Source organism: Pinus tabuliformis, chromosome 1_2 (assembly GCF_031772625.1).
Source record: "Pinus tabuliformis cultivar Carrire ecotype Pingquan chromosome 1_2, CPIR1, whole genome shotgun sequence".
In the NCBI taxonomy this organism is placed as follows: domain Eukaryota; kingdom Viridiplantae; phylum Streptophyta; class Pinopsida; order Pinales; family Pinaceae; genus Pinus; species Pinus tabuliformis.
Genome location: NC_142298.1, coordinates 979,927,691 through 979,940,194, shown reverse-complemented (window position 1 = coordinate 979,940,194; position 12,504 = coordinate 979,927,691).

Here is a 12,504-nt window from a genome sequence, read left to right as displayed (position 1 = left end):
CTACACTCACAACCACAGGAATCTTATGAAACAAAGCCGCTGCCTTTCATTAATTCTCTGTAAAAATGTACAATGCAGAAACAAAGTTTCTTTCCCACAGTCTCCCAGAAGTTACAAGCCAGACAACCCTTAGCAAATGAAATACATACAATATGTAGAAAGTGTAGAGAAGAGATGGAATGCCCAGGGGTTGGGCAGTTACTCAAATCATTTCGAAATGGAGATGGAGAGCCAACCATCAGCTACAGGTGCAACGCTCTCAAGCGTGACATTTGGCGGTGGTGACCCTTTGCATTCTTTGCCACTTGGATAGATGCCCACCTGGAGAGAAAACTCTTTAAAAGTCACCTTTGGTGCCAAAAAACTGAAGAGTAGATGACCGGGCCCACTTGGAGAAGTCGCGACCCGAAATTTCGCGAAACGGGAGCAAACTGGGCAAAATTTCCTCTGTGCGCCACACGCTTTTCTTTGTGCGTCGCGCTACTTTGGGGCACTTGCAGGTGTCCAAAATGTGCCCAAGTGGGCTTGTTGGAAAGCTTGGCCTGTCTACTTTCCAACCCCACTAGAATTTCTCAATTTGGTGCCCATTTTCCCCTCCAAATCTTCATTCTCCCAAGACTACTTTCTGTGTGTCCAAAAAGTGGCAGAGAGGCCATTTTTGGATGTTTTTTGACCTTTAGGAGACCCAAAACTTATCAAAATTTCTAGCTCGAACGCCAGTAGACATATTTTCCGATGCTAAATCCAAAAATGCAAGTTGTTCCTCGATCTGAGTTCTAGAATTTTAGCGTCGCGCGCCTTGCGCAGTGCACAGGGAGAAAAACCCTGTTTTTTGACCAAAAATTTGTGATGTGACCCAAAATTTCCCAAATTCCTTGAAATTTGGGCTGGAGCTTCCTTATCATGTGTTATGCTGGGAAAATGAAGCCTCGGCCAAGATTCGCAGCCGATCTTGCTCTTTTTCCTCTTTTGTTGCTTTGCTCGATTTTGCCTTCAAGCTCTTTATTCGTGTCTTGCAAAGCTTGTTCCATGCCCAATAGTGGTTTTTCATGTTCCCGAGCCTGTACTTGTCCTTGTTCGCTTTTTCCAATCACTGTGTGTCTCCATCTCATACTCCGATGAATGTTGTGAAGCCATGACTGCTGTGTATACTGTACCTAGGCGGCCCTTTGATGATGGTGTGAGGCTGGGTGCCTTTGTGATGTCTGTCACCAAGGGGACAATAAAACAGGGAGTATTAGGAGGGGAATGATGAAATAGGGATAGGGGTTTAAAGGGAGAGATTTAACATGGATTTGGGAGTAGTTTGGGTATAGGGTTGATGGGGTAGGGTTTGAAACATATTGGCAGCCTTGTCACTGTAGCATAAACCCTAGGGTCAATGATTTCTTTGTTTCCCCTTTGTTTGCTTTACAATAATTTTTTTCATTTGATTCCTACCCCTACAATCATGCTATCCTTTTCAATTTTGGTGCAAGGATGGATGTTGGTGGCCTACCCCTCCAAATTGGTGAGTATCCACAAGTTTTTAGGCAGATGGGATAGTTTCTGGGCCTTGTACTTCTGTGCGCCGCGTGCTCTGCCCAGTGCGTCACGCACTGGGTATGCACTGTGCCAGTGTTATTTTTACACAGTGGGTGGGTTCTGTGTGCGCCGCGCACCATGAGTGCGCCGTGCTCTTTTGTGTGTGCGCCGCGCACTATGAAAACACTCAAATGTTTCCCCAAATCTTTAACTCTTCGACTTTTTGACCATGCATACCTCTCCCAAATTTTTTCTTGCCCAATAAGCTGGCCCTATGGTGATTTTGCATTAACCAAACAATGGAGTAAAAGGGAGAGGGTTTGGTGGTGACTTAGGGCAGGGGTTTAGGAAAAATGACAAGGAAGGATGGGGAACAAATGATAGGTGAGGGGAATAAGTGAGTGGAGTGGGGCCTTGGCAATATCAACTCAAATTTACAACCTCAGCCTTCGTATTCTTATTGATTTTCTCATGGGTGACATTATGTATTTTGGGAGACATTCGACCTCTTCACAAACACCATATCCTTGATAAAACTTGATGAACAAAAGATGTCAAAGAGCCCACCTTTCAATTTGATAGGCTTCACCAAAAATTTGGAAGTGATTTGGCACATTCTGGGAATTTTGTCCTTGTGCACCATGCACAAAACCCAGTGCGCCGCGCTCTCCATGTGCATCGCGCCCATTCAAATTAACATTGGGCAATTCCTCCCAATGCGCCGCGCTCCTCCTCCTATGCGTCGCGCTTTTTCCAGAAGACTTTTGGAGGCCTTCCCGGTGTCCACATTGGGCGCATGATAGCTCGTTGGAAATTGATTTGAGTCTAATTTCCAACCCAAGTGTAATTTTTCAATTTGGAGTTCATTTGACCTGTCAAAAATCAAATCTACCAAGACTGGTCAAAATGTGCCAAATGAGGCTGCCTAAATGCAGAGCGCTGTTGCAGTCAAATTTTGAATGCCTTCCTCAACTCCAAATTGAGCGCATGATAGCTCATTGGAAATATATTTGTGTCTATTTATCATTTGGCTCATCAAGCAAGTCATTTGGCCAACTGAGCTAGGAGAAAACGGGATTTTCCCAAGGTCACTTCAGAGGTGCATCAATTCTCCTGAGGCGATTGTATTTTTTGAAATTTCTCCAAAAACATGACACCTGTTTAAAAAGTGAAGGAGGTTTTTCTTCCTTGGCATGTTCTGGACAAAAACCGCTCTCAGTTTTCCCAAATTCATCTTCTATTGCTCAGAAACATCATTTGAGTGAAACCTATCCCGATGTGTGGAACAAAGGATTTGTCGAAATGAAGCGAAATGAAGGGGATAGGGAGCTTCTAAATTCTTGAGGAAATTTTTGGAAGTAGGGAGGGATGTTAGGAAGTAGGGGAAAATGAAATATCTGAAATTGAGTGAGGGGAAGGGGTCCAGAAGGGCAAAACACAGGCCCAACCTAGAAAACTGCCAAGTTGTAGCAAGAAACTAGGGTTTGTGTGAAAATGAGGAATTTTGGGAATATCAGTGATGGGAAGTGTTTGATAAGGTACTTTAAGGATAGGGGAAGGTGTATGAACATTAGGATACAAGTTTTTCCGATGATTTGGCCGTCCAAGAGAAATTGCCTTCAAAACCCTAGGAGAGGGAAATGACCTTACCTAGGCGCAACTGAAGCATGAACAAGGAGTAAAATGACCCAGTGGGACTTGACATGATAATGAAAACTCTCTGAATGATGGTACACTTAGCTGAACTGTGACATGGACCGACATTTGGACAACTTTGACAAGGGTAAAATCAAACCCTAGACCCAATGCCTAGTGACCAAATTTTGCTTGAAGACTCACTGAAATGACAAAATTTGACCTTGACACATTAAAATCACTTTGTAAGAGCATGTTTGATCACTGGAGAAAGACTGCAAAGACTGACACTAACATTGGCTCCAATAGGGATGGCAGCTCCGTGGAGGTGCCAAGAACTGCAGATCTTTGGGTGAGCAGACAATGCCTTCGTCCATTGGGCTATGGAGTCCCTCATTCTGACAAACCAACATGACTCAATTTATTGACTGAAACTTGACTGAAACTGACTCAATGCAAACTGAAATGACTGAAAAACTTGACTCTATGCAAAAGGAAATGACTCATGACTAACTTAACTAAAACAAGTATTTACAAATCTTGTTCAATGGCAGCAGTCCATCAAGATTCCAGGGTTTCAAATCAAGATGACAGCCACCTGTGTACTAATGCAATATGTACAATCATGTGTAATGTGTCTTCCAATGTAACCAATCAAGTAGATGCCTCCTTGATTGATTCTCCTGATCAGATCTTCTGGTCAACAATAGATACTTGTAACTGGGCATCCAAAAAGCTAATTGACCATGATCTCCTTCATCACTGAACACGGTAATAATCACCTTCACTGCTGTCTGCAATAGATTTTCCATTGGATCTTGAAGAACATGAAGATTTTCTTCCTGCTGAAGAAACAAGGTGTCCTTTGCTTCAAATTCTGATCTTCCTTCATCATGTGCTTCAGTAAGACTATGCTCCTGGGCTTCAAAAAACTCTGAACAGGTAGATGAGCAGATATCTTCTTGGAAAAAATTTCAACACATGAAACATATGAGGAAAAGTTTGAAAGACAATCCTGAATGTTCTGCTCTTCGGTAGCTTGAATGTATTGTAGGTCACCTTCATATGATATGACAGCCAGATTTTCTTTGCATTCATCAATCATGAGAAAAGAAACTTCGAATGATTCTTGAAACCCAAGCATGACATTTCTATCCTCTACCAACGATTCATCCAAGGAACCTTTTTCACTTACTTGAACAAAATTCTCATCTTGTTGTTCATGAACTGACTGTATGACCTCTTTATAAAGGATTTTTGCTGATGAGATGAGGGCAGTTAGGTCTGTAACTTTGTCTTCTTCATTTGAGGCAGCCTCAACAATGCAATTCTCTTTTATGAGATACGGAACAACATATTTTTCCTCATCACAATCCGTCTCTCGATTTGGTTTATCATCATCATTTTCGGAGATTGGAACATCATTTTCCTGCGTATCCTCATTTATTTCAACCAGATCTGAAATAGTACTTCTTTTTTCATCATTTTCAGTCATATGGAAATATTTAACCTGCTGATTTTGATCCTGCTACAAAGTTTCCTCTAAGAGTTCTGTAGGCTGCTGAAACGGATTTTCATACAATGCTTCCATGATTTCTTCGTCCATAAAATTATCATCCTCATAGTATTTTTCAAGGCTCTCAATAAAACCATAAGCATGCTTGCAACAATCCTGAACTAAATTTAATGATGGACAAGATTCTTTATACTTCTCAAAGAATATTGAATGAAAATCCTTCAGACAATAAATGGAAGCAGGTGGCAAACTTTCATACCAAGATCGGGCTTCGTCTTCCAGAGTAGCCATAAACATTATCATCATCATTTTCGGAGATTGGAACATCATTTTCCTACGTATCCTCATTTATTTCAACCAGATCTGAAATAGTACTTCTTTTTTCATCATTTTCAGTCATATGGAAATCTTTAACCTGCTGATTTTGATCCTGTTGCAAAGTTTCCTCTAAGAGTTCTGTAGGCTGCTGAAACGGATTTTCATACAATGCTTCCATGATTTCTTCGTCCATAAAATTATCATCCTCATAGTATTTTTCAAGGCTCTCAATAAAACCATAAGCATGCTTGCAACAATCCTGAACTAAATTTAATGATGGATAAGATTCTTTATACTTCTCAAAGAATATTGAATGAAAATCCTTCAGACAATAAATGGAAGCAGGTGGCAAACTTTCATACCAAGATCGGGCTTCGTCTTCCAGAGTAGCCATAAACATTTTCATCAAATAGTCTTCAGGAAAATTGATCTTTAATCTACGCACATGAATGTGAAATTTCACCAGATGAAGAGCAGCGTCATTACCTTCCACATTTCTGAACATAGGCAAATTCTTTGACCAATCTATCTTGCGCATTTTATTTGGAAAACCTGGGATGTGATCTCGGCTCAGGGGAGCGTATCTTCTTGCAATCCAATCCGTCTTGAAAATCTTACCGCTACTGATCTCTCTGCAGTGCAGTCACCATGAAGGATTGATTGCATGGATTCTTCAGTGAATGGAGTCGCCAGGTGAATGATTTCAGCCGTCTTCTTATGTCTGATCGTTGTTCACCATCAACAATCAGCTCTGAACTTGAGATATGTACTGGGGCAAAACAATCTACAAGTAAACTTCCTTCCCTGGTGGAGTCACCACTATGTTAGCACCTAAATCTGCCTCAGGCTGAAAGAAGGCAAAATTCAGGGTAACCACAAACCACGCTCAGTCTGGTAGCTAGCCCTACCAGAATAGGAGAGGGCTCTCTCCGAGTCACACTCAGTGAATAGATGAACGAAAAGGACTGAGATGACTTTCCAACAAACAATTTATCTTAGGCTAGTAAGTGAAAATGAACATAAGGAGGGATTTTTATGAATGACTGTGTTTCTGGGATGTTATGGGACCACTGGACCTCAATGAACAGAGAACTTAACATAAAGGCACAGATTATTTCGTGAGGCAAGGTAGGCAGAAAGAATAGCAATTTTAGTTTTAAGATATGGCAGAGTGGAGAGATTGATTAAGAAGGTGAAAAGGGCATGGACAACATGAATCCTTTTCAACAGAAGAATGAACACTATACATGAAATTTTCCCACAGGTAGAGCAATAAAATTGAATTCTACCTAATCTCATTCGAAAAATTTCACCAGAAATGAATATGAAGTGAAATATGGAACATAACAAGATACATATGAAACATAAGAGACACACTTGCTACACTCACCACCACATGAATCTTATGAAATAGAGCCGCTGCCTTTCATTAATTCTCTGTAAAAATATACAATGCAGAAACAAAGTTTCTTTCCCACAGTCTCCCAGAAGTTACAAGCCAGCCAACCCTTAGCAAATGAAATACATACAATATATACAAAGTGTAGAGAAGATATTGAATGCCCAGGGGTTGGGCAGTTACTCAAATCATTTCGAAATGGAGATGGAGAGCCAACCATTAGCTACAGGTGCAGCGCTCTCAAGCATGACATTTGGCGGTGGTGACCCTTTGCATTCTTTGCCACTTGGATAGATGCCCACCTGGAGAGAAAACTCTTTAAAAGCTAACTTTGGTGCCAAAAAACTAAAGAGTAGATGACTGGGCCCACTTGGAGAAGTCGCGACCTGAAATTTCGCAAAACGGGAGCAAACTGGGCAAAATTTCCTCTGTGCGCCATGCGCTTTTCTCTATGCGTCGCGCTACTTTGGGGCTTGTTTTGGGGCACTTGTAGGTGTCCAAAATGTGCCCAAGTGGGCTTGTTGGAAAGCTTGGTCTGTCTAATTTCCAACCCCACTAGAATTTCCCAATTTGGTGCCCATTTTCACCTCCAAATATTCATTCTCCCAAGACTGCTTTCTGTGTGTCCAAAAAGTGGCAGAGAGGCCACTTTTGGGTGTTTTTTGACCTTTAGGAGACCCAAAACTTATCAAAATTTCTAGCCCAGACACCAGTAGATGTATTTTTCGATGTTGAATCCAAAAATGCAAGCCGTTCCTCGATCTGAGTTCTAGAATTTTAGCGCCATGCGCCTTGCGCGGCGCGTAGGGAGAAAAACCCTGTTTTTTGACCAAAAATTTGTGATGTGACCCAAAATTTCCCAAATTCCTTGAAATTTGGGCTGGAGCTTCCTTATCATGTGTTATGTTGGGACAATGAAGCCTTAGCCAAGATTCACAGCCGATCTTGCTCTTTTGCCTCTTTTGTTGCTTTGCTCGATTTTGCCTTCAAGCTCTTTATTCGTGCCTTGCAAAGCTTGTTCCGTGCCCAATAGTAGTTTTTCATGTTCCCGAGCCTGTACTTGTCCTTGTTCACTTTTGCCAATCACTGTGTGTCTCCATCTCATACTCCGATGAATGTTGTGAAGCCATGACTGCTGTGTATACTGTACCTAGGATGCCCTTTGATGATGGTGTGAGGCTGGGTGCCTTTGTGATGTCTGTCACCAGGGGGACAATAAAACAGGGAGTATTAGGAGGGGAATGATGAAATAGTGATAGGGGTTTAAAGGGAGAGATTTAACATGGATTTGGGAGTAGTTTGGGTATAGGGTTGATGGGGTAGGGTTTGAAACATATTGGCAGCCTTGTCACTGTAGCATAAACCCTAGGGTCAATGATTTCTTTGTTTCCCCTTTGTTTGCTTTACAATAATTTTTTGCATTTGATTCCTACCCGTACAATCATGCTATCCTTTTCAATTTTGGTGCAAGGATGGATGTTGGTGGCCTACCCCTCCAAATTGGTGAGTATCCACAAGTTTTTAGGCAGATGGGATAGTTTCTGGGCCTTGTACTTCTGTGCACCGCGCGCTCTGCCCAGTGTGTCGCACGCCGGGTATGCACCGTGCCAGTGTTATGTTTACACAGTGGGCGGGTTCTGTGTGCACCGCGCACCATGAGTGCGCCGCGCTCTTTGGTGTGTGCGCCGCGCACTATGAAAACACTCAAATGTTTCCCCAAATCTTTAACTCTTCAACTTTTTGACCATGCATACCTCTCCCAAATCTTTGCTTGCCCAATAAGCTGGCCCTATGGTGATTTTTCATTAACCAAACAATGGAGTGAAAGGGAGAGGGTTTGTTGGTGACTTAAGGCAGGGGTTTAGGAAAAATGACAAGGAAGGATGGGGAACAAATGATAGGTGAGGGGAATAAGTGAGTGGAGTGGGGCCTTGGCAATATCAACTCAAATTTACAACCTCAGCCTTCGTATTCTTATTGATTTTCTCATGGGTGACATTGTGTATTTTGGGTGACATTCGATCTCTTCACAAACACCATATCCTTGATAAAACTTGATGAACAAAAGATGTCAAAGAGCCCACCTTTCAATTTGATAGGCTTCACCAAAAATTTGGAAGTGATTTGGCACATTCTGGGCGTTTTGTCCCTGTGCACCACGTGCAAAACCCAGTGTGTCGTGCTCTCCATGTGCATCGCGCCTGTTCAAATTAACACTGGGCAATTCCTCCCAGTGCACCGCGCTCCTCCTCCTGTGCATTATGCTCTTTCCTGAAGACTTTTGTAGGCCTTTCCGGTGTCCAAATTGGGTGAAGGATAGCTCGTTGGAAAGGTATTTGAGTCTAATTTCCAACCAAAGTGGAATTTTTCAATTTGGAGTTCATTTTCATTGTCGAAAATCAAATCTACCAAGACTGGTCAAAATGTGCCAAATGAGGCTGCCTAAAGGCAGAGTGTTGTTGCAGTCAAATTTTGAATGCCTTCCTCAACTCCAAATTGAGCTCATGATAGCTCATTGGAAATATATTTGTGTCTAGTTAGTATATGGCTCATCAAAAAAGTCATTTGGTAAACTTAGCTAGGAGAAAACGTGATTTTCCCAAGGTCACTTTAGAGGTGCATCAATTCTCCCGAGGCGATTGTATTTTTTGACATTTCTCCAAAACTGTGACACCTGTGTAAAAAGTGAAGGAGGTTTTTCTTCCTTGGAATGTTTTGGACAAAAACCTCTCCCAAGTTTCCCAAATTCATCTTCTATTGCTCAGAAACATCATTTGAGTGAAACCTATCCTGATGTGTGGAACAAGGGATTTGTCGAAATCAAGCGAAACGAAGGGGATAGGGAACTTCTAAATTCTTGAGGAAATTTTGGGAAGTAGGGAGGGATGTTAGGAAGTAGGGGAAAGTGAAATATCTGAAATTGAGTGAGGGGAAGGGGTTCAAAAGTGCAAAACATAGGCCCAACCTAGAAACTGCCAGGTTGTAGCAAGAAACTAGGGTTTGTGTGAAAATGAGGAATTTTGGGAATCTCAGTGATGGGAAGTGTTTGATAAGGTACTTTAAGGATAGGGGAAGGTGTATGAAGATTAGGATACAAGTTTTTCCGATGATTTGGCCGTCCAAGAGAAATTGCCTTCAAAACCCTAGGAGAGGGAAATTACCTTACCTAGGCGCAACTGAAGCATGAACAAGGAGTAAAATGACCCAGTGGGACTTGACATGATAATGAAAACTCTCTGAATGATGCTACACTCAGCTGAACTGTGACATGGACCGACATTTGGACAACTTTGACAAGGGTAAAATCAAACCCTAGACCCAATGCCTAGTGACCAAATTTTGCTTGAAGACTCACTGAAATGACAAAATTTGACCTTGAAACATTAAAATCACTTTGTAAGAGCATGTTTGATCACTGGAGGAAGACTCCAAAGACTGAAACTAACAGCAACAACTTGAAAATTAGCTTCTTCGAGGGGGAAACTTCCTTTACCTTACACAAATGAAAAAATCTTGGATGATACAAATTAAAAGACCTCCTTTCTATATATAGGAGTCTAAGGGTCACAATATACTCAAAGCCAACATAACAATAATAATGTAAGGGCAAAAGAATAACAATATGGGGACAACACAAGCACAACAATAACAATAAGGGGCTATAATGACAATAATAATAAGGGAATAAACTTGTATTGTAGGGGCCTAACATGCCCCTCTCCTTCAGAAAAGTGTTGTCCTCAACGCTTGAGTAGCTTTGGATACTTCTATATAAAATTCGCATCCTCCCATGTGGAATCTTCAATGGGTAATTTCTTCCACTTGATGAGATACTCCGAAATTGATCAATTTTGTAGCTATCATTTTTTTATTTTTTTTCTTCTCTTACTACTTTAGGTTCCAATATGATTTTTCCTTCCTTGTCAAGTTCTAGCAATATTGTTTGAATTGGGAGCTTGTCACCTATAACCTTCTTTAAGCATGAAACATGGAAAATTTGGTGCACTCGGGAAGTTGTAAGAAGCTCCAATTTGTATGTCATGGTACCAATATTTTTCAACACCTTGTACGAACCATAATACTTTGATGATAATTTATTATCCTTCTTAGCTTGCTTGAGGGACATTTGTTTGTGTAGTTGTAGTTGTAGATATACCCAGTTACCTACATTGAAACTTATTTCGTTGCGATGTTTATCTGCCTGTTGTTTCATTCTATTCTGTGTCAAAGTGAGGTTATCCTTTAAGAGTTGGACAACTTGTTGTTGATGCTCAATGTGATATTCCACTTCTTGAACCTTATAATTTTCTCTTAAATATGTTGTGATGGACAGTGGATGATATGAATATCCATAAAGTGCCATAAATGGGGTCATTTTTGTTGCAGTATGGAAGGAAGTGTTATACCATCATTCAAGTAGAGGCAACTATTTGACCCATTATGTATGTTTATCAAATACAAAGAAACAAAGATATCATTCCAAACATTTGTTCATTATCTCATTTTTCCCATCAGATTGAGGATGATACGATGAACCATGAGCTAACTAAGTACCTAGACAAGAAAATAATTTTGTCCAAAAATTTCCAGTGAAAATGGAATTTTTGTCGCTTACAATAATCTTTGGGTTTCCATGTAGCTTTTGAATTGTTTCCATAAACGCAGTAGCAACTGTACTAGCTTTAAATGGATGAGATAATGCACAAAAGTGTGTGTACTTGGTAAGTCTATCAACTACCACCATGATGACAGTCTTTCCTTCGGGCTTGGGTAAACCTGTGATAAAACCCATTGAAACCTCCTCCCAACGTTGACTTGGAATGGATAAAGGTTGTAATAGACTTGAGGTCTTAATTTTTTCAACTTTATTTTGTTGGCAAACAAAAAATTCTACCACAAGCTTTTGAATATCAGATTTAAGGCCATCCCAAAAAAAATTCCTTAACAACCCTATGGTAGGTTTTAAAAAATCCTGAGTGCCCTCCTAAGGGAGAGGTGCGCAATTCCATAAGAATACTTTGTTTGACTTGGGAATTATTACAAAGGTATAAGCGATATTTGTACCATAACGAATCCTTTTTCTAGCTAAATGTATCAGAACTACTAAGGTCTTGTTTTAACTTTTGAAAGAGTTCCCACACTTCTTCGTCATTCTTCCATTCATCCCTTGCTTTATTTAGCCAATCTGGTTGGATAATAGAACTGGTGCAAATCAATGCTTCCACATCCTCATCCTTTCTTGATAGTGCATTTGCAACAAGATTTTTCTTCCCTTTTTTGTAGATGATTTCTAAGTCATAACCCAACAAATTTGTGACCCATTTTTGCTGCTCTTCTGAAGATAATCTTTGTTATAAAAAGTATTTAAGACTGTCATGATCTGTTTTTACCTTGAAGTGTCTCCCCATTATGTAAGGTTGCCATTTCTTAAGTGAATGTAGTATTGCCAACATTTCCTTCTCATAAATAGCTTTGTGTAAATACTTTACTTTGATAGGATGACTTTCGAAAGAAATAAGTCTTTCTTCTTGCATTAAAACAACACCAATTCCATTTCCTGAGGCATCTCATTCCACAATAAGGGTTTTTGTGAAGTCTAGCGTAGCTATGACCGATGCTTGGCACATTGCCTATTTAAGATGTTGAAATGCTTTCGTTGCTTATGGAGTCCAAGAAAATGCATCTTTCTTCAGTAATGTTGTTAGAGGTGATGTTATTCTCCCATAATTCTTAACAAACTTGTGATAATACTATGTCAACCCAAGAAATCCTCTCATATGCTTTATGGATGTGGGGATTTTCCATTCCTTAATGGCTTTAATTTTGATAGGGTCTACCTTAGCACCTTCATGAGATACAATATGACCCAAATGTTCCACCTCTTGTACTCCAAAGAAACACTTGGGGCTTTTTTCATATCATTGTTTCTCCTCCAATAGTTTGAGCACTCTATCAACATGTTGAACATGATCCTTCCAAGACTTGTTGTAGGTAGTATATCATCAAAAAATGCTAACACAAATTTTCTAAGGAAGCGTTTTAAAATGGAATTCATCAAACCTTGAAATGTAGAAGGTGCATTGGTAAGGCCAAAAGGCATCAAAATTCATAA